A 26,691-nucleotide genomic window follows, 5' to 3' on the forward strand; every position below is an offset into this window, starting at 1 on the left:
GCTCCCGAATATAAAATTGTCCAATACTGATATTCCATTCTCCACAACTGTCAAAAATTTGGGAGTCATACTAAATCAAAATCTCTCCTGGTCAGATCAAATAAATGGAGTTTGTAAGAGAGCATTTGGTGCCCTCCATACGTTAAATCGACTAAGAAATTTCTTACCAATATCTCTGAAGATCAAACTTGTCAAGGTACTGGTGTTTCCACATCTTGACTATTGCGACTCAGTCTATTCTGATCTAACAGAAAATCAATCAAAGCGCTTGCAAAGAGTGCAAAATGCATGCGTTAGATTTATTTTCAATCTAACTTACAGGGAACATCTCACATCCTTTTATAAAAAACTATCATGGCTGACGTTAGTTGGAAGAAGAAATTTAAATAATCTTACCCTATTGTACAAAATACTTACTACGTCAGAACCATCGTATCTAGCCCGTAGATTTTTATATTTATCAGACTTTCATACTAGAAACACAAGATCACAAAATAATTTCTTGCTCTCCATACCCAGTCACAATTCTGATTCATGCTCAAAATTCTTCACAGTAAGTACTACACGCCTCTGGAACAGTTTACCTCAATTAATACACAACGTTTCCACAGTTGCCAAATTTAAAAAATCTGTAAATTCCCTTCTCTTAAGTAAAGATAAGGATACTAATAACTCATGAGTCATCTACGTTTTACGAGATTATTAATAACCCACATATGAACACACAATCAATAGGTAACCTATGTTAGTTTGTACAGCTTATATATTCATAGTTCTGGTACCGCAATATGATATATGCATTTTAAGTTTCTCCATGTTATTTTTGTTTCCTATATTGTATATTATTTTCAATTTTTGTTTTTGAAGTGTTTAACTATTTTTTATAATCTTAAGTAGTATATTCTTCTTTTTATGTGCTTGAATAATTTTATTTTGTAATTGTTAATATTTTCTATATATTGGTGCTTTTTTTTAAAAAAAATAAGAATGTATGCACGTGGTTAAGAGCTCAATGAAAGCTGCAGAGCCTTAACTTCGCCACGTAAAAGAAGTCATAAATAAATAAATAATTATACAAGCTAGCGAGGTCACTTCCTGAGCATTTCAAGTGCACCCAATCATTTTAAGAAGTTGAAATCCTTGTAAACTATAAGACAAATTTCGTTTTAACAACAATAGTTGTAGCTGAAAGAAAGCGCTTTTTTTCCTTACCTGTGTCTGTAACTGGTTTCATAAAGACGGAACTCATTTTATGAAATACAGTTTCATTCAATTCAGTCCAGTCAACATCCGAAGGAATTCCTAGCTTTTTGGCAATTGGTCCTTTCATTAAGCACTTGAGTTTTCGTATAAACTTGTCTGCAAAAGAAATCGAAATAAGTACATAGTGTGAAATTAGGAAATGAGTCAGTGTCTGTAAGAAACAAAGGAGTAGCAAATGGAATCAACTTACATCGGTTCATTCAAAGTGGGAGTCGTATTTGTTCACACAGCGTTATACGATTCAGTTAAATCATGAAACGACTTTTGGAAGTTTTGCATTATGATGTCCTCGTCAATGCCTTTTGTGCATGTGGTAAAACAAATACACTTTTTGAGTCACAAACTCACGAACAAGCGCAGTGTTGTTTCCACTTTTCCGTTTCGTTGCTTCAGTGAGCTACAAAAAGTGCTGTTTCTTTCCGTGAATTAAATCATCCGTTAGTATTTGGCCTAAAGTCATTTTTCATTCTTACGAGGTCTGATATTACCCTGTTATTTGCATTTCTGCCATTCTAAATGATATTCAGAACTTTACCAATCATTTCAATTGTTCTGGCAGATCTGCTTGGATCTATATGTCGGTCATCTTTACAGATTCCAGCGTACACTGAACGTCTTATGCCATATAAAAGAAACACGGTAACAAGAAAGGCTCGCACTGGACTTCATATATGTGGTCTGTTAGGAAAGTAATGAGAATGCAACATCGTGCACGTAATGACAACCTTGGTGCCTCCACTCTCACATATCGTTAAATGAAATCTTGCCGTTGACTAGGTACAAGTTTCAACTTCATCGACCCTGTTCAGAGTGTAGAGTGTTTGAAACGAAATTGTGTTGGGTGGTACAATACAGAAATGGACCGGGAACGATTTGAGCAACGTTATGTCATCAAATTTTATGTAGAACTTGGCAAAAGTGTTACTATGGCGTACGAAAAGCTACAAAGGGCTTACGGCGAACACTCTCTTTGCAGAGCAACAGTGTTCAGATAATACAAGTCCTTCTTAGAAGGCCGAGAATAAGTGGCAGGCGAATATCGTACAACAATATGTTCAACCTGAGAAACGCACGACAATGTGGTGAAAGTGAAGAATCTAGCAAAGTTAGATCATCTATTGATGGTGATAATGATCACTAGTGTGTTAAATTTAATCGTGTCCATCAAAATTTAACATAGGATTTGGACACAAGAAAAGTATGTGCAACGATAGTTACAAAGAATCTCAGGGTTAAGCAGAAGGCCAATTTGAGGGATATGTGTCTTGATCTTCTGGTCTGCCTTGAGAGAAACATTCTTATGGCTGCTCACCCCTATCACCGCTTTCAGTTTCTGTAGCTTATATTTAATCCCCTTGCTGAAAAATCTCTTGAAAGGGTGCCATTTTGGTAGTTTGTATAATTTTTTGAAGCGCGTACCTGATGTATTAAAGTTTCAGGTAAAAGACTTTCGGACCGCTAGGATGACTGAAAACTATATTTCCATCCGTGTATAGCTGCTCAAGATGACTATCTGGATGTGTATAAATTTGATTTGGAAAAATAATAAGGTCCATCGTTAAAAGAAACTTTATCCTCCATACTGGCGACCGGTCGAGCATAAAAATTTGCACGAATTTCCAAGATCAGACGTCAGATTCAACAATATAAGAAACTTCTATTAAGAAACTAATTTCGCAACATTAACCCTAGTAAAATGATTACCATGCTTTAAAAAGATATAATATTCAAAAGAATATTCAGAACTCAGTTTCGTATTGTATTTTTTTGAGATTATTAACATAAAGAAGTAGGTATTCTAAAGAACTCATAAGAAATAATGAAACTGATAAGTATATACAATAAAAATTAACTCTTCAATGAAAGACAAGGTTCAGTATTAGTGTATCACTTATTTACTATACAAATATATTATATAATTATTTTTCTCAATTAGTATATTAGGTGATATCAATAAAACGGAGAAGTTACTCATTACGCCCAATTTTGAAGTAGTTACTCGCATTGGTATCAATGAAAAGAGAACTGAGCACTAGTCGTCTCGGCTGACCTCGAAGAAGCCCCACCCTTTTGAAGTAACCACGCCTCTATTCTCGAGCCGAGTAACTACCCCGCGTTTGATATCAATAAAAATCAAAGACTCCTTTGTGATGCTAGTAACTTCTCCAAATTTGTGGAGCAAGCTAAGTAGGTGACTCCGTGCGAAATATGGCAGAGTATATGATTGTTTTACTACGTAGAAAAACTTATAAACTGCATAGAAATGTTGGAAATGGAGATTACAAAAAGCATTATAAGTTTATGAAAGAAAATGTAGTGATTAGCACAACATTTTTTTAAGGAGAATCAACTGAAATTCGGGGTGGTGGACTACGTAATGACGAAAAGATGAGGTTTTATTTAAGGGCGTCGATCCTGTGGGGGACCGGGCCCCCCAAAGCTCATGTGGGCCCCCTATTGTATTTATGAATATACAATATTTTTCCTAATTAGAGTGCAATTTGTCTTAAAATCCTGATATATATACCTTCTGCATCTGAATGCCCTCCCCCCCCAAATTTACAGAGAAATCGGTGCCCCTGGTTTTCTTGCGTTACGTGAGTGATCCGGGATTCCAGGTCGGAATGTCAGGGGATTCTGGTGTGGCTCAAAGTACTGTCTATGACTACCTGAAAATGGATTGTTTCCGGAAGTGTGCGTAATATACAAACATCAAAGGCAGAGTGGCAAGAACAATATACATTTCCGGGTGCTATCGGAACACTTGACTATATACAAGCGGCATTAAAGAAACCTAGTATTTTGGAGAGTAGTACGTTAATAGGAAGAGCTATTTCGTGGCTAAGCGGTTAGCGTACATGCCTTTGGCATAGGAGACCCGCGTTCGATTCCCGGCAGGAGCTCATGTGGTTTGGATTCCACGTTAATCAGTGGGTTCTGTCTCATATAGGCACGATAATGAAAAGGACGTTAAACTTATATTCAACTCAACTCAACGTTGATAGAAAGGGTGTACGTATACATGAGAATGTATTTTGTTTATGTCAAGGCGAAAGGGGACACGTATGGTGTGGAAAACGCAATCAGATGGACATGATTTATGACGTGGGTGGCTGGACTTTTTAAAAAAGAAAACAAAGGAGCCAAGTGTCTGATTTCGTTCTTAAAGCAAAACAATCTACAAAGACCTTGGACAACACGTGATATGCGCTTGTCGTGTTAATCTTGATATTGCTGGATTCCAATCAACATCCATCAGCTCAAATAGGTTCATTCCCATGGTTTCAGTATTACTTTCTTCTTTCCTTTTTTTATTTTTTCTTCTTTTTTATTTTTGTTTCATTCTCGCTCGAATATTAAAGATTCTCTTTTGAATTTATGTCTCAGTCGTAGATGTATTTGATATTTCGTTGCATTTCACTGTAATTACCTTCAAAGTTTCGGCTTTCCTTCGTTTACTTTCTGGTAGCTGTGACTTTGAAAGTACCACTGGAAACTCTTTTACAATATCCACAAATGCACTTTGATTGAAGCTATCGTTGCTACTTGCCCGTTTCATGGCTTTTAAGATACTACGCCATAGGTTAAAAACAACGAAATGACTGCGCGATGAATGGGAGAAATGAGTAATCACTTCTTTTATTGATACGACTCAGTGCTACGTGCAGAGGAAGCGCGAGTAAACGTTCATAAATCTGGAGCAGACTAGACCTGAGTAGTGGCTTGTTTTATTGATACGAAATTGAGGGAGGAGATTACTCCAGGTGTAGTTACTCCGATTCTCGAGCAGGACTTCTCAGGAGTCGTTACTTATTTTTATTGATATCACCCATTGGGATAAAATATTAATAGACGAAAATCATATTCACGAAGAAATTAAATGTCGACTAGAAGCATAGAATTCGTGTTATTATTGAGTTCAAAATCTCTTGTCGTCGCGAATTCTGTAGATAAATTTGAAATTTAAAATATTGTATAAAACGATAATCATACATTTGTTCTGTATGGTTGCGATACATTCGCTTACTCTGAGGGAAGAACATAGACTGAAAGTATTTGAGTCCAAGATCCGAATATTCGGACTCACGAGGAACGGGAATGGGGAATGGGGGACACTTCATAACGAGGAATTACATAATTTTTACGGTTTACCAAATATTCTTAGGGTCACTAAGTCAAGGGCCGGTCATGTAGCCAGGATGGAAGAAAGCAGAAACGCTTTCAAACTCTTGACTGGTAGAACAATCGGGAAAGACCATTCGGAAGACCTAGGCGTAGATTGGAGATCAATATTAAAATGGATCTCGCAGAGATAGGAATACAAAGTAGAAACTGGATTCAGTTGGCTAACGATAAAAGACAATAGAGAACATTTGTGAACGGGGCATTCAACCTCCGGGTACCATAGGCTATAGAATTAGCCAGTTCGTTATTTAGTATATTCGTTGATTTTTTCCACACAAATACACATGGAGAGAAACTAAATGCTTAAAGAAAAAACACAACCTTTGGTGCAATACAAAAAGACGAAAAAATAAAATGAAGCTTCAAATGTGTGAATACAGGCTTCTATTCTTTCTGTCACTGGTAGAAGAGAACAATTATAAAGGTAACTAAGAAAGTTCTGTCGCTTTTTCTGGAGGTTTATGTTCCATTGGCCCTCACATGGTGAGTGAATGGGAAGGCAGATAAGGCGAAGGTCAGTTGTTGGTGTGGGTACATTCAACATACTACCTGGTTGTGACAGTTCAGATACACCTTGAACTTGTGAAACGACAAAGTGAACATGAAACCTCCACAGAGCTTCATACACCGAGAAAAGTCCATTAACCGGACAGCGGTATATTGTACAAATGTACGGAATCCTTCTGCTTATTACAGAAATCAGTACGGACCATCCCATTTCTATCCATAAGCTACATACCCACTGCTCTAGATGTTACATCATACAGTTGCAGGTTGTATGACATTTCAGTCTTCCATACATTATATACATATAAGCACGTTTCGTTCATTAACTTTACGTTATATACGTCCACTTGTTTGTGAGATCCTGATAGCCAATATTGTTTCATACAGAAAGTATGTATAGATGGAACGCGTATGCATAAAGTAGTATCAAACATTCATTTCAGTTATAAGTTTGGTGTAGGCTAAGTCCAAAAACTACAGGGTTTACACATGTAACATACGTTTCTAAGTACGCCCATATTTTTTTCTCAGTTTAAGGGCTTGTATGTTGTACAAGTTCTAACCGGGGTCATACGCCGCTGCAGAAGGGCGAAAGGTATGCCAGGGCTTTGGTGAGGGTTTCGTGACTACGCGGACAGTGCAACAGTGGTTCAACAAGCTTAAAGACAGTAACTAAACAAACGAAGACGTACCACGTGTCGGAAGACCAACACATGTACAAAATGAAGAATTTCATCCAACAATTGAGGCGAACAGTAGTCAGATATGTGAGGAATCGGGAATACATTTCACTGTGAGTGGAGAAATTATTCTACAGCACCTCCAATGAGTTAGGAAGCACTACAAGTTGGGTCGATGTGTCGTACATGATTTGATTCCGGAACAGAAGGAAACATGACCAGCACTTTTCCTCAAAAGCAGGAGACATTTCTAAACGGGTTATCGACATGTGATAAGTGGATCCTGTACGAAGCTGTACAGCGCTGTCATAATTGGTTACCATCATATGAGCCGGTACCAAAACAGTCGAAACCAGCACAGCACCAAAAAAAGATCTTTCTGTGTTTTGGGTTAACTGTTCGGGGTATCGCGCATCGAAAATTGCTACCAGCTGGTCAGAGCGTTAATGTAACAGTGTACTGTCAGCAGTTGTACAGTGTTCAAGAAAAACTCAAAACTCTTGAGCCAGCACTTTTGAATCGCAAAGAAATCTCCTGTTACAGAACAACGTTAAGTTCCACGTGGCAAGAATGACCCGGGACACCATGGATGGCAAACACTATTACATCCACCATACTCCTCGGACATTGTACCGCCGGATTATAACCTTTTCAATTCCTTGAACAACCACCTTAGTGGACACTAGTTTCAATCCCTAGTAGAGGGGGCCACGGTGGCTCAGTGGTAGAGCGTTCACTTCTGGTGCTTGGGATCCCGAGTTCGATCCCAGCCCCCGCCAAGTGAACTTTGTGGTGGACGAACACCGTGTGCGTGGGTTTTCTCGGGGTTCTCCCGTTTCCTCTCACTCTTCATTCCACCATTTCATTCATTACTCATAATCACCGTTTCCTTTAGCCTAGCCGGCATAGCCGTGAGACGTAAAACTTTAAGATTTCATTTCATTTTCAATCCCTAGTAGAGGTGCAAAATGAACTTGATACCTTCTACGCTTTGCGACCCATTAAGTTCTATCGCGATAGAATCCATGGCCTTCCAGAACGTCGGCAGGAGGCCGTCGATGTTGATGGGGACTATTTTAATGGTCCAGATATGTCTTACGTGATATATATCGATGTTCGACAATGGGGGGGCGAAAAAGAGACAGAACTTTCTTGTTACTATTATTCATTGGTATATAAATATAATCGAGTGACTACACTCTTGGCACTTAGTTTCCAGACACAAACAACTAGAAATACGCGTGAACCAAGATTTGAGGCAATGTCATTAAGCTCTAGAATGCTCATTTGATACGAGAGATCGCATGTTTGTTCCCAGGACATGTGGATTTGTGGAAAACAACATCATGTTCGTAGGTCTCCGAGGAGTTCTCCTGTTTTTTGTACCGTTTTATTCCATCAAGTGTATTATAACCATTCACTTGCATTAGTCATCAGTTTTCTTAGACTAAAAGGCACAATCTTGGGACGTATAGCTAGAAATAATTTTGTTTTGCTTACGAGACAAACGTTGACGCTGTCTCAATACGTTGCTCAAAAATATGTTGCAGTAAGAAACGGTGTTTTGTAAAATTTACCTGCTTCTATTGAGAGAGTCATGTCTAGTCTCGAAAATTGCCCAAAATATTCTGTCATCTGGCTTCGTGTTCAACCCTAAGTGGGACACTGAATGCCTCACCGTAAATGAAGGTATTGATACTTTTGGAGTTTGGAATAGAGATTATTAGACGCCGAGAGAAATTCACAATTCATACCTCGAAGGTTTTGGATAGTAGGGATGGTATCGGGACGAGACGAAAATAGAATTTCTACATTCTCGGTCTTGTCTCGGTTGATAAATAGCGGTCTCGGTCTCGGTCTCGTTTCGAGCCAAAAATCGCCGTCTTCGTCTCGGTCTCGTCTCGGTCAACAGATGCTTGTCTCGATCTCGGTCTCGGTCTCGAGGACCAAATCTTGGTCTCGTCTCGAAAGTCTCGAAATAAATAGTGTGAAATTAAAATTGTGAAAGTATTATTATCGTACAGTCTGTCATTTCTGCTTCTTATTTTTTGCCTTCATTTTTGACAATTTGGTATGCTGTACCTCTTCATAGCTAATTTGATAGTGCTAATGCTTTCTATGCGTGTGTTCCAGGTTCAATCATCAGTGTGTATATCATACCTAGGAGAAACTCTAATAGTAACCCATATTTCACTTTAAGCAATACACTTTATCTCATATAGCCTCAGTACTGTCTATATAATTAAACTCTATTAAATTAACTCCAGTACTATACCGTAGTTTATTTCCTACCTTTGAATCAGAATTGTTCAATCATCTCCTAACGGATAACGCAACACAAAGCAGCACGAATGTATTTAATCGTACTGAAATTGAAATTTTACAATTTCTCATTTATTATCCAATACATTCTGCTTTGACTCTCATTTTAGAAACAAAATATAACATTTATGATCTTAACAAATAGGGTCATTCACTACTACAATATATTTTGTTACTAATTGATCAAATGCTTTGTTAGCGTTTCACGTCTCCGTGTTTAATTTGCACTTTATAACATGAACTTCCTGAACCTTGTGGTGGGAGCTAAGGCCCTCACCTTTGCAATGTGTGGTTTTGGGTTGGATCACGAAACAAGTTAGATTCAAAGTCCGATATTTCGCATAGTTCGCGTATCAATTTAAGTACATTTTGTTTCTTATACAAGTTCATAAGGTTGTAATGCATTACATAAGCATATACCCAAAGCCGTAACTAGGCAAGAGGAACTAGGACAGTACCCCGGGCAAGAGCGCGGATTTCTCTGTAAATTTGGGGGGCCCATTCAGTTGCAGGAGGTATCTATATGAGGATTTTGAGACAAATTGCATTCAAATTATGCCAAAGACGGTATATTCATAAATACAATAGGGGGCCCAAATAAGCTTTAGGGGCCGGAACCCCGGCCCTCCTGGATCGGCGCCCTTGCCCCGGGCTTCTCACCCATAAGGGCTTCGAAAAACTCAGGTTTCCAAAATTTCTACTCTGAGAACTGAATAAAGGATAATACCTGAGAAATTGAAGAATTTAGTGCTATAATTTAAATAAATTGTCATGGCTACTGCAGATTTATGGGTGATTTTGAAATTAAGGGGAATTTTGGCATTAGAAAATTCTTAAAATTAAAAATCAGAGAAATAATGTATAATTTATTTTTTACACACCTAAGGGCTAAACAAATACAATCATTACAGTGGATGAGGTCAACAATATATAAATATAAGGTTATTATTATTATTTTGACGTACACGGTGGTTACATTAATATCCACGGGGGTTACAAAACATACTCAGTGAAGATATAATACAATGTAATATTATTAGATATAGTAAAATGTAAGACAATGTAATATTTGAATTGAATTCGTAATATAGATTTGTGCACACAGCTAAAATTGCAGTAAAAGTAAACCGGAATGTTCTATTTCCCAAGAAAAGCTGTTCCAATTCCGCAACAATGTCTTTAGTATTCACAGTGGCTCTATTTGCTTTTGAGGGAAACACAATTATGAGTTCTACATCTATTCTGTAAAAAAAAATATATTCAGAGATGTTAATAGACATTTTAAGGACACGTAACGTCTGATGATGTTTCTGGAGTACATAATTTCAACATAACAAAAGAGTTCGCTGTTTAAGTTTTGTCGATATCCCAAAATATTTGGTATCGTTTTCGTTGTCATTAGCGGATTACACATCTTGATAACACAACGTTTGTTGACATTTATTTGGTACTGGGTGCAGTAGTTAAGGAAAAATACGGAACATTTAACACTTAACTATAATAAAACTTCTGAACATCGTTACGTTAGACTAAGAGTACGAAGATTTGAAAACAAGTTGTAGCAGTTCATAAATGCTGTTACATAAAAGAATACACTTTATGGTTGAAACACACTGAAAACAATTGTAGGTGGCGTACTTAAAAAGATAGGTTACATGTGTAATTCCTGTAGTTTTTGGCCTTAACGTACAGCAGACGTATTACTCAAAACGCAAGATTTATAATACTTCCTGTATAAGTGTTCTATCTATTCGTACTTTCCGTATGAAACAACGAGGAAGTCAGGATCTCACATACAAATGGACGTATATAACATATAGGCCTAGCTGACGAAGATAACATAAGGTAATATAAGGTTCGAGCCAGCTAAGTTGAAACTAGTACAATTCGACTCAGCTCAACTAAACCGATGGCTCAAATCGGCTCGATTGGGTGAGCTGTTGCCTCGGCTCACTTCTCGGTCCGGTTCGGTAGTGAACGTAACCCGAGAGAATGTGAAACAGATGTAAGCCGAGCCGCTCGAGCCGTTGAGATCCCTAAACCCGGTCCCAGCTGTTTTGAATATGTTTGGCTGAAGCCTATAACTTTTAAGAATTTGTGGCTCCAGCCCGAATACTTGTCCCTTCGGAACTCAAACCCAGAACGTGACCGATGTCCTTGCCTCCTGAAAACTTCTCGACGACGAAATCGACAGACAATTAGCTTTCAAAGATTATACACTGTGTTGATATACTACTACTACTACTACTACTACTAATAATAATAATAATAATAATAATAATAATAATAATGGTATTAAATGTTTGCCCTAAAATTTGACAAAACTTACTTAAAAGTAGAGATTTCGGGGAAAGGGTTCCGTATCTTCAAAACACATCTCTGCAACTACCAAAATTTTAAACTAGAGCGTTCACTAAAGTTTCATGTAGAAAGTATTCTACTGTATGTTTTAAGGAAAGTAATTGTAATAAAAACAACTAAATATCTCGCAACAGTAAGGAATATAATAAATTAATTTTTAGGATATGTAGAGGTAAATATAAAAGCATTGCTACAAAAATACCTACACAGAGCATAATTCAATGAGCTCTGAAATACACTGTAACGAAATAGCCTATGAGATTCAGTCTACAGAGCAATGGTTACTTAAAGAATGGACATACATTATTTCGAGAATCGAGACAAGACAGGAAATGTTTATGATACGTTTCGTCTTGTCTCAATTCTCATCTCCAAAGCGAGACTATAATTTGAGTTAGCCTTGTCCCGTCTCGAATGTAAAATGTTAATTTTCATGTTATTTTGTTTGTTTTAGAAACGAGATGATAAATTCCTCTTCTCGTGGGCAACATTAAACCAAACCGAAATATTCTTTCCAAATGTCACGTTTCTGCTTGTAATGGTATGACCTGAGCGATAATTAGCTCCTAGCTTTCAATCTTCTACGAGATAATAATAATACTTATTATTAGTTTATTATTATTACTATTATTATTCCTGAAGATTTGATGTTATATACGGAAAACTGTTAGATATCAGACATTCTGCAACGGCATGATGTAACATGTAAGGGCAGTGCCTATGTAGCATACGGATAACGTATACTCCGTACTGACTTCTATAGTACGCAAGAGGATACCGTATATTTGTACAATATACCGCTGCCCGGAGAACGAATTTTTCTCTGTGCAGCAGGCACAGAGTTGTATTATCCCTCACGAAAATGACTGCATTTAGTGTCAGGATTATATTGAAAGCAGCTTAGTCTGCGCATATTTATTGCCAATGTGTTTCTTCCCCATGTCACTTTATTGCACTTCCATCCCCTTTGGTAGCTATAATCAAAGGAGATTGCCCCCCTTATTTCCCTTGTAATTCGCACACTGTCAACAATTGTAAACACGAAGCGTGAAGAACATTTTTTTTACACAATGACTGGGGAAGCCATAATATAACTCGTGATATCAATGTATTTACGGAATAGATTACATTTTGTTGATAGTTAACATGCAACATTGAAGGATTTTACAACTGATTTCAACCCGGTCAAAATTAGGAACAACAATATCATTCCTTACGGCATTTCGATTGCTACCACTATGACCACTGCCAGGAGGAGTTACTTCTTCCAGCATTTTATTTACTTCTTCCTTTTTTCTTCGTTTCTCTATGCCTTCTAACTTTTTCACGTATTTTTTCTCTGGGTTCGTTTCTCTCGTTTACTCTTGTCTGCTTTTTTTAAAAATCATTCCACTTGTAGTTCTGGCTTTGTATCTATCTCTTTCATTTCTTTTGAATTCTTCGTATAATGCAGGACCTGCTTTTATTCTTTCTCTTACTCGTCTTCCTGATTCTCTTTTTTTCTTCTTTTTCTATTTCTGATACGTTACTTGGCTTTTTCTCTCTACAATTAACGCTTTTATTTGACTCCATTGTTTCTTTTTGACTAGCACTCTTTTTTTCTTGGTACCATTCTCTCTATAAAATAAAAAAGTGAATCAATAATTTTAATAATCCAGGTTTATCAGCAGCAAACCTGGTTTTATTAGCTCGTACTCTACAAAGTGCACATCCTTACACCTAACTTCACACATTTAGTGCTTTTGTTCAAATAGATAAGCAACAACAAATGGTACAGATGGTTCGAAATTTTACCCATGTATAACAGTTAATTAAATTTTAATTCAATATTCATCAACCAAATCATATATTATTGAAGACAACATATAATGTATATTATAGTAGCATGTTTAGCAAACATATGATGGAATTTTTCCTCCGGGTAGCTCTAATAGGTAGCATTTCAATAAGAAGCTCATCGTAACTCAAATATATAACTATTTTTATAGTAATATCATGAACTGTTTATTATGGTAAACTTCATGGAACATGTGTAACCTCCATGCTAGACAGAAACCATGGAGGTTTCTTCAATGGAGGTTACAAAAGTGCACTTGAAACATCCTGATAGTCAAAGCTAGAAGACTATATATGCAATGACTTCGTTTTTAGAACGAAAACCGGTATTTTAACAATAATCAATTGATAAAACATTTTCAACATTTTTAATAATATTAAATAAAACTAGCAAATACATGGAGAATACAAGATCAAAGAGTACGCACCTATTTTCCACAAGATGTGAAGCTTTTTTACGAACACAATACTGCACACACACTTATCAACATATCACTCACAAAATGGCTGCTCTGAGCTTCACTTTCAGATCGAGAGACTGGAAAGTTCTGCTTTCTAGTAGAGTTTCTGGTAATTTTAAAAGTACTTCATGGAGGTTACGTCACAACCCAGGTTACGTCACTACCAATATTTTCCCATAAAATAGACCATGAAAATGACCTTAAAATTTAATTTTTTGCTAAGTCGTTTCATTATTTATGTCCTACCATAGCAAATTATGCTGATTTTTCACGCATTTTCTAGTGAAAACATGTTTCTCTCTTCTATTAATGTTGAAAAATGTTGGTGAGGACACTTCATGCAGGTTACATTTAACATATTTTTTGCTTTTTTAAAAGCAGAAAAGTAAAATAAATGTTAAAATAAACTCTGGGAAAACAAAGTACTAATTATTTCTTATTTCAACTTTGTTACTTCAATATTGTATATCTAGAGGTTGAAAGAGCAGAGGGACTGAAAATTCCCCTTAATTTCAGAATCACCCTTATCTCTTTGAACGCTAGGAAAAATGTCGCCTCTCGGTGGCGACGAAATCAGCTTTGGGGGCCCACAGAGTTATTGTTATTTATCTAAGTAGGACAAAACTATAATTTGTTTCCTTTTGGAAATATCTAGTTTTACTCTTCGCACTACTCTTTGCAGTAGTTTATGTGAAGTATAAAAAGTTTTTAAAATTATTTATTTATTTTTTGCTCTTTTTAACCAACGAATTTCAATGATGTCACGCAGACACGTAAGCAGACTACAGCACACTTGACTACAAATCGCGTTGTCCCAAGTTTGATTCCCGGTGTGGGTACAGTTAAACGACCGAAGTGGTTCCACTATAATCAGTAGCTCCATGTCTTCTTTAGCCGCCCAAGCATAACCGTGGGACATTAAACTAAAAGAAACCAATCCAAAAATCAACAGAATGCGTATTACTAACTGTAAGTCTTTGAATAATTACATATACACTGTAAAAAAACAAGGTCCAGATTTCAGAAGAAAACGAGGATAATATGCTATCTGGTGGGAACACCATGACAAGACAGTGGTGTCAATCGTAATACTGGGTGGAACACCTTCATTTCCTATGGCGATATAGTAATTGAGAGCGGTGCTTACTGTTTTCACAGGAGTAATTGGTGCTTTCACTTACTGACGTACCTGTATGTTGCCACATGAAATAAGGGGGTTGCACCAAGTATTATAATTGACATCACCGTCCTGTCATGGTGTTCCCAAGAGAAAGCATTTTATCCTCGTTTTCTCATATCTGGATTTGGCTTTTTTCAGTGTAGCTAAATGGTATGGATCGAGGTTGAGGCGGTCGATGGTCAAACTAAGGAAAGTGAAATGTAACTAGGGTGTAATTAGAACTTTTAATTAAGCACGGTTTTAATCTGAAGTGTATACCAGGCCTAACAAGTAAAGGTTCTCTCCTAAGAATCGGGGATCCGGAACCTGCGCATATAGAGGAGGCCACGAAGAAATACTGGTGAAATATTCCGGGCCGACAGCAAACGATAAATCCAATATGGCCGCCCGAAGGTCATGCCAATCGACTTTCGCAAGCAATCTCTCATCCACGTCCCATGGGCAGATTGACTTAATGTTTTGCAGATTGACAAATGTATGAACACTACATATCAATTGGTTTGAAATTTCGCGGACGTTGACGTATTGAACCCAATATGGCCAACCAAAATGTCAATGTGTCAACAGCTCGTGTCTGGAAAACGAATTGTACTATTGAAGTACAGTATCACTAGGGTTTATATATACACTAGCTGAAATACCCATTCTTTGCATGGGTCAGATAAAATATCTATGTAAACAAACAGAAAAACGGAAGAAAAAGATATCGATCATTTTCTACTACCGTTACATATACTGGTAAATACCCCCTCAGACCCCCTGGTTCCCAGCCAATGGGGGCTGTGTTTGAAAGTTAACGCCGTTGGAAGTATCACCATTCATCTTATCGGCCGCCAAAACTATGAACTTGACACTAATATCGGTCATTTTGGATTATTTTTATATTTCTCGGTATTATTCCGGTGACACCCGGCCCAAAGCCGAATGGGATGAATTTGGAAGTTAATGCGAACCGAGTTTCACCACTAACCTCAGCGGCAGCGAAAACTGAATTCAATACTAATATCAGTCAATATTACTTTTACATTTCCCGGTAAACGCCCCCTGAGCCCCCTAGTTCCCAGCCGATGGGGGCTGTATTTGGTACTCACCACTTGTGGAAGTATCACCATTGATCTCAGCGACCGCGGAAACTATGAATTCGACACTGATATTGGTCATTCTACTACTTTTACATTAATCGGTAAACACCCAGCAAGTGCCTCTAACAGCACAAGATTTGCTAGGCATATGCCATTTAGGTGTCTCAGCTACTTTTTAAGTACCCGCCACTTGGCACATATGATATTCATGTGCTAAGTATGTACTTCAGCTACTTACAGTTTTAGGTACTTGTTACTCCTAAATGATATTTGCAACTATGTACCACAAATATAACATTTAAAAAGGTGGCTCAGTATCGCACTCTAACAGTCATTTGTTTCTATGTTGTTACTTGGGAAATACATATATCTGTCATGTTCTAGGTACGTCCTTTAGGTATAGTCTGTCAGGAAAATAAATGCACAGCTGTTTTTTGAGTCTGGCATTCCTGCGCTCCATCCATGGGAGAATTAAATCAATCGAATGTTTACTGAGGGAAAAGAAGAAAAGTCTAATCTGAATAAGACATTGCAGAGGGGCACAAGCTGTGAATACAAATAGTGCATAGTGTAAATAAAGGGCGACACCGAAATATAAAGCCAGAAACAGCTGCTAAACGAAGAAAAAAGAGTAAAAATTGTCGAAGTGGGAACATAAAATACAAATACAACAAATATGCCAACAACTAAGCGTTTACCAAGCAACGATTTCGGTGTAGTGGTTAAGGCGCTAGATTAAAAATCCAAAGAACGGCGGTTCGAATCTACTCCAAGTGGTATATCTTTATTTCTTAAATAATGTATACAGCACATGAAAGCTGGTAAAATAGAGCGTATTACCCGTTTAATATGTTAAGTGAAAACGAGTTAAACATTTCGGTGAAATTTATTAGAGTAGTGAAACAATGAAAATTAGGAAGCATGCATATTTAATCAGGGGTTGTATCAGAGGGTGGTGACCGGAAAAACTGGAAATTTTACCGAATTTCGCACAATGAGACTCTACAAAAGGCAAAGTTCTTCAGAAAGTGCGTATTACAGAGACCGTCATGTCAGATATGCCGTAAAATTTCTATGCACTTTTGCCCTTTCGCCGATCATCACCTCTGACGAAGAGAGAGAAAGTGAGAGAGAAAGAAAGAAAGAGAAGGAGAGCGATGCTCCCGCAGCTGAGGGTATGTTGCTTCCATTCAAATCAACGATATGACAAATAGCCCCTTACATAATAAGAATGCCGAATACGAACAGCCAAAAGACAGCAAAGTAATAATTGCAAGCGTTATCACCTAAGGTTCCAAGATCAGAACTACATATCACTAATATCCCGAATGCCAAAATATTGTGACTTACACAACTCCCCCTCTCCCCAAATGTGTCATGTGAAAACAATCACAAGTTTTGGGATGAGGGACCATATTGAGACTAGAATATTAAATTATATAAGTTGTCTTTTAGCAGATTCGTATTCAGTTATTTTTTCCAACAACCAGTTTTATTCATATTCTAGACAAGAAAAGCACTATATTATTTAACAAAAAAGCATAGTTATTGCAACACTGCGTTACAAAATATAACCTATTTCACAAATATATTGATATCACTAGCTGTATTACGGTTACCACAGTCGTTGAGTCCGAATTTCGTGTCTATATCTGTGGAGAGTGTGCGCATTGCAAAGGGGATGGGGGGAAATCCGCTAGGGAATACTGGATGCATGCTACAGCTAAAGAGGATTTCCGAATTATAACCCTTGCAATTCGCACTCTGTTCACAGATATAGACACGAATCGTCAAGAATATTTTTCATTTAAGGACTTTACAAAATAGGTTATATTTGTATCTAGTTCATATGAAACATTGGAAAGTTTTACAACTGATTTACAAATTCCTATTGTTTCATGCATTATAAACATATGGTGAATTAATATTTTACTTGTAGTTATAAATGACTAGTTTATTGGTAAAAGCAAAAACAAGTTGACTCGAGCGGAAATCGAACTTGCGATCCTTTACGCGTGAATCGTGAATGCTTCACACTCTCCCACACCGCCACTTGGTAATGTTAGGCGCCGTATCATATATACGGCGGGTTGAAACATTAAGACGCATTTTCTAGGCTATTTCTGGCTATTGTGCTCTCCCAGTTTGTAATATTAACACTGTAAATATGCACTACTACCTCGCGAAGGTTCATTTAACAAAGTCTGTTTTTTCCTTGTTAGATATAGTCATCTCAGGTAAGAAAATAGAAACAAATGCCCCCCCCCCAAAAAATAGAAACCCTAACAGTAAAATGTAGAAAAATTCACCACTGTTCAGAGGATGCTATATACATTGAATTAAGCAGAGTGTGTCGGTGGGTCGTAGTGAGTCTGTAGGTTAAGGTAGATCGCTGGTTTATGGTGGGTTATGGTGGGTGGTGGGTTGCAGTGAGTCACATCCTGGTGACCCACGACCCAATAACCGACTTACACATCTTGACCCACATGTCTCACTTGACACGAGACCCACTTCAACTCTGGTGAGAGGTTTCCAATTCAGCATGGGCGAGACAATATAGGCTTTTTTATATCCGAGACGAGACGAGAAAAAGCGTCTGTCTCGTCTCGTTTTCCGGTACGAGACGTGACATGTCCTTGTCTGGACTCATCGCGTTTTAAATGTCTCCAAAGCATTCCATAGCCCTCTCTTGACCGATTATCAATTCTAACTTGTAAACTTCGTTATATTTCGAAATCATATGGCTTCCAATTTTACTTTTATTATTATGAGGTTTACGAAAGAAAATTAGATGAAAGGAGACGAGATAAAAATTTGTCTCGTTTCGGAAACAGGAGATGACACTGGGATTGCCATGAGACGAGACACAGGCTTCGTCTCGCATCGCTAAAATGAGACAATTTAATACGAGGAGAAGAAACATGCAATCATATTGTGTCTAATACTTCATAATTTCTTTTCTAAAGGTCAGTTTTCATTTCATTATCAAATTATATCTCGACGTCCGACATCGGATCATGTTTAAATGACCGTCACGGTTTCGGAACCTTAGGTGATAATGTTTGCAATTATCACTTTGATGTTTTATAGTTGTTTGTGTTCCGCATTCTTATTATGTAAGAGTCTATTTGTCATGTCGTTGATTTAAATGGAAGCACCTCACTCTCAGTTCCGGGAACATCTCTCTCTTTCTCTCTCTCTCTCTTTTCGTCTCAGAGGTGATGATAGGCGAAGGGGTAAAATTGCATAGAAATTTTACGACATTTCTGGCAAGATGGTCTCTGCAATAGGCACATTTCTGAAGAAATTTGCCTATCGTAGAGACTCACATTTGTGAAATTCGGAACAATTTGCATTTTTTGAGATTACCGCCCTCTGATACATGCCCCTGATTAAATATACCTGGTTCCTCGTTTTCATTGTTTCACTTCTCTAATAAAATTCACCGAAGTCTTTTTCACTTAACGTATTAAACGGATAATACGCTGTCTTCCACCACCTCTCATCTGCTGTATGCAAAATTAAAAAAAAAAACTAAAAAAGATATATATTCCTTGGAGCAATTCGAACCGCCGTTCTTTGGATTTGTAATCTAGCGCCTTAACCACTACACGAAGATCATTGCTTGGTAAACGTTTAGTTGTTGGAATATATGTTCGCATTTGTATTTTATGTTCCCACTTTGACAATTTCTACTTTCTTTTTCTCCGCTTCCTCTGGATTGATTTAATTCTCATATTCTAGATGGTTAGAGCGCAGCAATGTAGGCTAAGACTCTAGATTGAAAGTACAAAGGACTTAAGTTCGAATCCACTACAAGTAGAATGAATTTTTAATAATGCATACAGCACGTGAGAGGTGGTAAAGCGAGCATATTACCTGTTTGAGTGTTAAGTGAAAACGAGGTAAAAATTCCACTGACATTTATTAGAGATGTGATACAATGAAAATGAGGAAGCAAGTATATCTAATCATGGGTATGCATCAGAGGGCGATGATCGATAAAACGAAATTTTTCTGAATTTCACACGTGTGAGTCTTTAAAATAGGCAAACTTCTTCCGAAACGTGCCTATTGCAGAGACCATCACACTCCACCGATTGCGCTAGCCAAACTTAGTTAAACAAATAGTGTTTTCTCCTTAGAACGATAAATTAAAAAGTGCATACTGCAGATGAACGAAGTGTTTCGAATTTCCTAGTAATTCCCTTGCCCTTTCCGACTTAACATGCGTAAGTCGTCTCTATCATGATACAAGTGTTTGCGTCCATTTTCTTAAGGATTGCTCATTTAGTATGAGAAATGACACTTTGATCCTTCACGGTTGCTTTGAAAATAAAATAGCTTGAAAAGGATTTGAAGCTATATTGATTAACTGTATTATTCATAAGTCCAGCACTTCACCCCTAAATTATCTTCTCATGCAACATCATAAGCTAAATATTGCTAAGTTCAGACCTGATGTTTGGAACGAACTGGCAATGTTCCTGTAATGACATTTCCACCAAAGTGCATGCCGAAGTTAATTTATTCGATGATCTGGAGGCAATTTAGAGTCCATTAATAAACTAAATAACATACAATGGAGGAAAATTACAGAAATGATATCGTATTATACAGTAATTTATCCGTGTAATAATAATAATCATAATAATTTTTCGTCGGTCCTGCGCGGAAAGTGACAATTAAATCAATCATATGTGTAGTCAAGGTAAGGAGAAAAGCCTAAACTGAATAAGACATTGAAGCGGGTCACAACCTGGGAATAAGAATAGTGCATGGTGTAAATAAAGGACAACACCGAAAGAGAGAGCCAGAAACTGCAGGTAAACGGAGAAAAAAGAATAGAAATTGTTGAAGTGGAAACATAAAATACAAATACGAATAGGGATGAGCACGAGTCGAGCCAAAATTCGACTCGAGTCAAAGGTAATTTTCTTGAGTTGAGTTCCGAGCCAAGTCGTTATTTTCGAGGTCGAGTTTTGATTTGAGTCAAGTTTGATAATGGCTCGCTTGCTCGTTTAGTTCGTTTTAACTCGTTTTGAAATAATGGCCTGATTAGACTGGAAAGGGAAAGCCATGAGAAATGTAAGCAGTAATGTGGAATACTTTTAGTGTTGCTCACGACAGGGATGCACCTCCTCTCGTAATTTCAGTGCATCTCGTGGGGTAATTTTAGTGTATCTCGTCTCGTCTAGATAATGAAAGGGCAAGAGTATTTTTTTATTACGAGACATGCTAAAATGTCGTGATCACCAATATAAGTAGGGTAGCTTCGGTGGAATAGAGCCACCGGATGAATAGGGCCACTCGTTACGTTATTCACCTTACTTGTGTATAGAACATAAGTAGCGAAGCGAATGCCAAGCCGTGTCTTCACTGTGAGTCTCTACAAGTTAATTGTGCAGTTAGATTGAGTGAATGCTGGACGCTGATTGTATTACAGAGCAACTTCCATCATCAATTGAATGCAAGTGTTCAGAAAAACGATGAGTTTTTAAAAATTCTGTCATGTATTCTTTCTTGATACGCTATGTAGTTTTGTTGGATGTGCAGAAGTTTTATTTTCTTATCTTCAAGAAAGTTACTCAAGTTGTTATGACTAGCATGATAATTGTAAAGGAACTTAAATAGGGTTGCAAACTTATTTTTTTATATATATTACCAATTAGGGTGAATAGGACCGTATCTAGTTAGGGTGAACAAGGCCATACTTTTTGATTAGAAAGCTGCGATGGCTCAGTGACAGAACGTTTACCTCCAGTGTGTGGGGTCCCTGGTTGAATCCCAGCTCGCCCCAAGTGGTGGACAAACACCATGTAGATGGGTTTTATTGGGGTTCTCCCGTTTACTCCCACTTTTTTCAGTCATTCCACCATTTCACTCATTCTCATCATCCCCGTTTCATTTAGCCTACCCTGCGTAACATTGTGAAGTAAAACTAAAAGATTTTTTCCTGCTTTAATTTTTTACGAATACATGCATCAACCACACCGCACCCGTATGGTCTATCTATCTATCGTCTTATACATAATGCTGATATAAGAAGTCGATATTTTTTGTGTCTCTTTCTTATTTCAGATGGAAAAATTTGAGCGTTAAACCCAGATGACGTACAAGAAGCAGTACAAGTTTTTCTCCTGTTGCACAATTGAAATATCTAATATGGAAGCAGAAATTGACGCTAACAACTCAAGGTTTGCAGAGTAAGAAACGTCAGCCACTACATCTGTGAAAAAAGAGTTGAGTGTGCGCCTATGTACAAGAAGGCAAGCATTTCTTTCCATGATTTAATACCAACTCCGCATAAAGATTGTTAAAAATATATCCAGTAAATCTAGACCTAAGCAGCGTGCTGAGCTACTAACATCTCCAGAATCTCTTTGAAAAGCATTATTTAAAAGGGATCGGCAACATAGAACGTCAGTAGTAAGTTCAGAAGACTTGACAGAAGAACAAGAATACGATGAAGATGAAGTAACAAAAAATACAAATAAAAATAAAATGATTGTGTGTTAGTTTTGCAGCATTTTCTATTACTACCTTTTGTTTTCATCCTTTGGTTACTGGATAGTTGCTACAAATGCAAAGCGTGGTATCATACGCGATGTATCGAAGGAGAACAAAGGAAATATTTAGTTGTGGGCGTTGTCTCAGCAATCCAGCAACAGAGCGAAATAAAAGTTAAAAATGGAAAGTTTACTGTTTTCTGCAATGTAAACTGAAGTTTTCTTTTTGTGTACTCTTTTTGTATGTGATAGGTCTATAGGCACGGGTTGTTTAACGACTTTTTAGGATTAGAAAGAAAGAGATCGTTCGTCTTATTATTAACAGACTGTTCAATAACTTTTAGTTGTAATGTGATTATTGTGATACAAAAAGAAGGTATTAGAGATTACTTATTCGTGTTATGGTTTCTTAACATACATTGGAGAGAAACTTGTTCTCACCCAAGTATAAATATATGACTTCATGAGCACGCAAGTCTACCGCTTACACCTTCTGTTATTCTAAAATGTTATGTATACGAATTCTACACTATGTTTTAGTACGACTTTACAATTGTATGTGGTTTCAATCCACTTAATACATGAGGCCCTATTCACCTTACGAACGGCCCTATTCACCGAGATATGTTAGGATGAATAGGGCCATTCGGGGCGAGTATATATCTATATCTATATCTATATCTATCTATATATATATATCTATCTATATATATATATATATATATATATATATATATATATATATATATATATATTTATAGCATTATACAATTTTTGCAAAAAATGATTTTTTGTGAACTTTATAGTAGAGATGTGGTATATTATAATTATGTAAAAAGTTCTTTAATAAAGCACTAATTATAACAGTACAAGGTAATTTTCATAAAGTTGGCCCTATTCATCCCAATCTACTATATGTACTGTAGTTCTTAAAATCAGGGCTGAGACCTGCACGGTCGAATTCTTGAGCCCAAGCAGAAGACCATCCCGGGTAGTGACATCATCCGGCTCGGCTCGTTTCAACTGAGCGAACAGCTCGAGTCGGCTCGGTTGGGATGAGCCATCGGCTCGGATCAATTGACCTGATGACCTGAGCCGGCTCAGTTGGAACGAGCCATAGACTCGGCTCAATTGAGCCGATGGTTCGAGCTTTCTCGGTTAGAATGGGTCACCTACTCGGCTCATGTGAACCGGTTCGAGCCAGCTAAGTTGAAACTAGTACGGTTCGACTCAGCTCAACTAAGCCGATGGCTCAAATCGGCTCGATTGGGTGAGCTGTTGCCTCGGCTCACTTTTCGGTCCGGTTTGGTAGTGAATGTAAGCCGAGAGAATGTGAAACAGCTGTAAGCCGAGCCGCTCGAGCCGTTGAGGTCCCTAAACCGGTCCCACCTGTTTTGAATATGTTTGGCTGAAGCCTATAACTTTTAACAATTTTTGGCTCCAGCCCGAATACTTGTCCCTTTGGAACTCAAACCCAGAACGTGACCGATGTCCTTGCCTCCTGAAAACTTCTCGACGACGAACTCGACAGACAATTAGCTTTCACTATTCAGATACAAACCGCATATCTTTCAAAGATTATACACTGTGTTGATATACTACTACTACTACTACTACTACTACTACTACTACTACTACTACTACTACTACTACTAATAATAATAATAATAATAATAATAATAATAATGGTATTAAATGTTTGCCCTAAAATTTGACAAAACTTACTTAAAAGTAGAGATTTCGGGGAAAGGGTTCCGTATCTTCAAGACACATCTTTGCAACTACCAAAATTTTAAACTAGAGCGTTCAATAAAGTTTCATGTCGAAAGTATTCTACTGTATGTTTTAAGGAAAATAATTGTAATAAAAACAACTGAATATCTCGCAACAGTAAGGCATATAATAAATTAATTTTTAGGATATGTAGAGGTAAATATAAAAGCATTGCTACAAAAATACCTACACAGAGCATAATTCAATGAGCTCTGAAATACAATGTAACGAAATAGCCTATGAGATTCAGTCTACAGAGCAATGGTTACTTAAAGAATGGACATACATTATTTCGAGAATCGAGACAAAACGGGAAATGTTTACGATACGTTTCGTCTCGTCTCAATTCTCATCTCCAAAGCGAGACGATAATTTGAGTTAGCCTTGTCCCGTCTCGAATGTAAAATGTTAATTCTCATGTTGTTTTGTTTGTTTTAGAAACGAGATGAGAAATTCCTCTTCTCGTGGGCAACATTAAACCAAACCGAAATATTCTTTCCAAATGTCACGTTTCTGCTTGTAATGGTATGACCTGAGCGATAATTAGCTCCTAGCTTTTAATCTTCTACGAGATAATAATAATACTTATTATTAGTTTATTATTATTACTATTATTATTCCTGAAGATTTGATAGCTACGCTACGCGGTAAACGATTCATCTTCAGTCTGGTTACGTTAGGTTTCTTTGTCTCCGCTTGCAAAGTGGAATGTTACATTTGTTCGATTCAAAACGTATTCATATTTCTTTTGTGAATAATCTTCGCCAAACTTTATATTAATAACTTGAGTTGTTCTTAAACCTTTGGTTGACAGGTTTTTTTTTTCTCCACACGAAACTACAGATAGACAGATTTAATTCTCATACTTTGCCTTTGTTTCAAAGCAGTAGCCATTACCTGGTCAAACACTTATGTCTGCCACGTTACACATTAACCAACATAAATTCATTTTCCGGAAACGGAAGCTTCACTTTCCGGATTTCCACTTTCACTTTCCAAAATCCGGTTTTTCCGAATTCCGGAAGTTGTTCGGTTTTACTTTCGGGACTCCGGAAAGTAAAAATTCCGGAATTGGCCATCCCTAGTTTACACACAACCTTTTAGAACACTAAACTTATAGGTGTCTACAAACAAAAAAGTAATGCAAAGCATTTTGTATCTTGCAATACGTTATGCATTAAAATCCGGCATCAGTTTCAGTATCTAACCAGAAATTGCATTTATCTAGCTACTGGAAGCTGAGGTATGAAGAATTGTATTGTGTCTTATCTTTTTGTGTCTTATTCAACCTTGCAAACCACTGATAGTCTAAACGGCTTTCGTTAAATCCAAGTTGTAGTATTCACAGTTTGTGTCTGTATGATCGGGTTAGTAAAGCTTTCTATATGATAGGGTTAGTAAGTCTTTCTCTGCTCTCCAGTAAGGTTGTGATACAATCTACTACAGGATACAGAACGAAATATCAATTTAACCAAAGTTGTTGTATTACTACACATCTCTTTCTGCCTCTGTCAACTCTGGTCGCATTTTCGCCGATCCAAAGAGGTTCATTCAAAACATGGCTGAAGTAGCATTCTTATTGGCCACGTACCGATGACGTCACCTACTACTACTAGTACTACTACTACTACTACTTCTACTGCTTTTACTATGGATCTGTATAGTAAAAGGGCAAACTTAATTTAATGAAACAAGTTTAATGGATTTCTTTTTAAAAATCGTTAAATCACTTTGGATCTTCACAGTACAAGGGCAAACTTATTTTAATGAAAGAGGTTTAATGAAAATTTTAAAAAAATAATCGTTAAATCACTTTCTGAATATTATTTTAACAAAAGAAGTATTATACAAAATTTAAAAATAACAAAAAGAAACTTTCCTTACGCAGTAGGCAAGGTTTGAACCCACGCCAACAAGAGTTTTCGTTACTAGCGTGTTGCACTGGCTCATTTTTTTTAACTGATTTATTGACAGCTTAAAAATACATTTGTGCAATTGAACAAAAACTACAAATTATACAACATAACTACTAATCAAAAAACCGCCCCAAGCTATGAGGGGGAAACAAAAACTTGAAATAATTAGCAAAAAATCCATAATAAGAAGGAACATTTTGACATTTGACATGCGCACCGTACATAAACAATTTGTATTGGTATTCTGAATAGTCTACATGAGTAACCAGATAGTACACCGTATAAGCACACAACCAGAGCATCGAATTTTGTTTAGGCTGCGGCATATAGCAAAAATCAGGAAGGCGTAATAAAGTATCTGGGAATGCTTGAATTCCACAGTGGCATATATATCCTAACATGGCTCGTAATAAATGCCATATTGGTAAAACCTTAGAACACGTCGTGAGACGATGTTGAGAATCATCTTCCTGTCCACAAGAGTGACATACGCTGTTTTCAAGTAAGTTAATGCGTACTAACCGAGCAGGTGTAACAAGAAGATCATGTACGACTTTATACCACTCAAAGCGTATATATTGTGGTATGACAGGATTATTTATATTTTTCCAAATTT

The sequence above is a fragment of the Thermobia domestica genome, chromosome 3, assembly GCF_964235325.1.
Source record: "Thermobia domestica chromosome 3, izTheDome1.hap1.1, whole genome shotgun sequence".
Classification (NCBI taxonomy): domain Eukaryota; kingdom Metazoa; phylum Arthropoda; class Insecta; order Zygentoma; family Lepismatidae; genus Thermobia; species Thermobia domestica.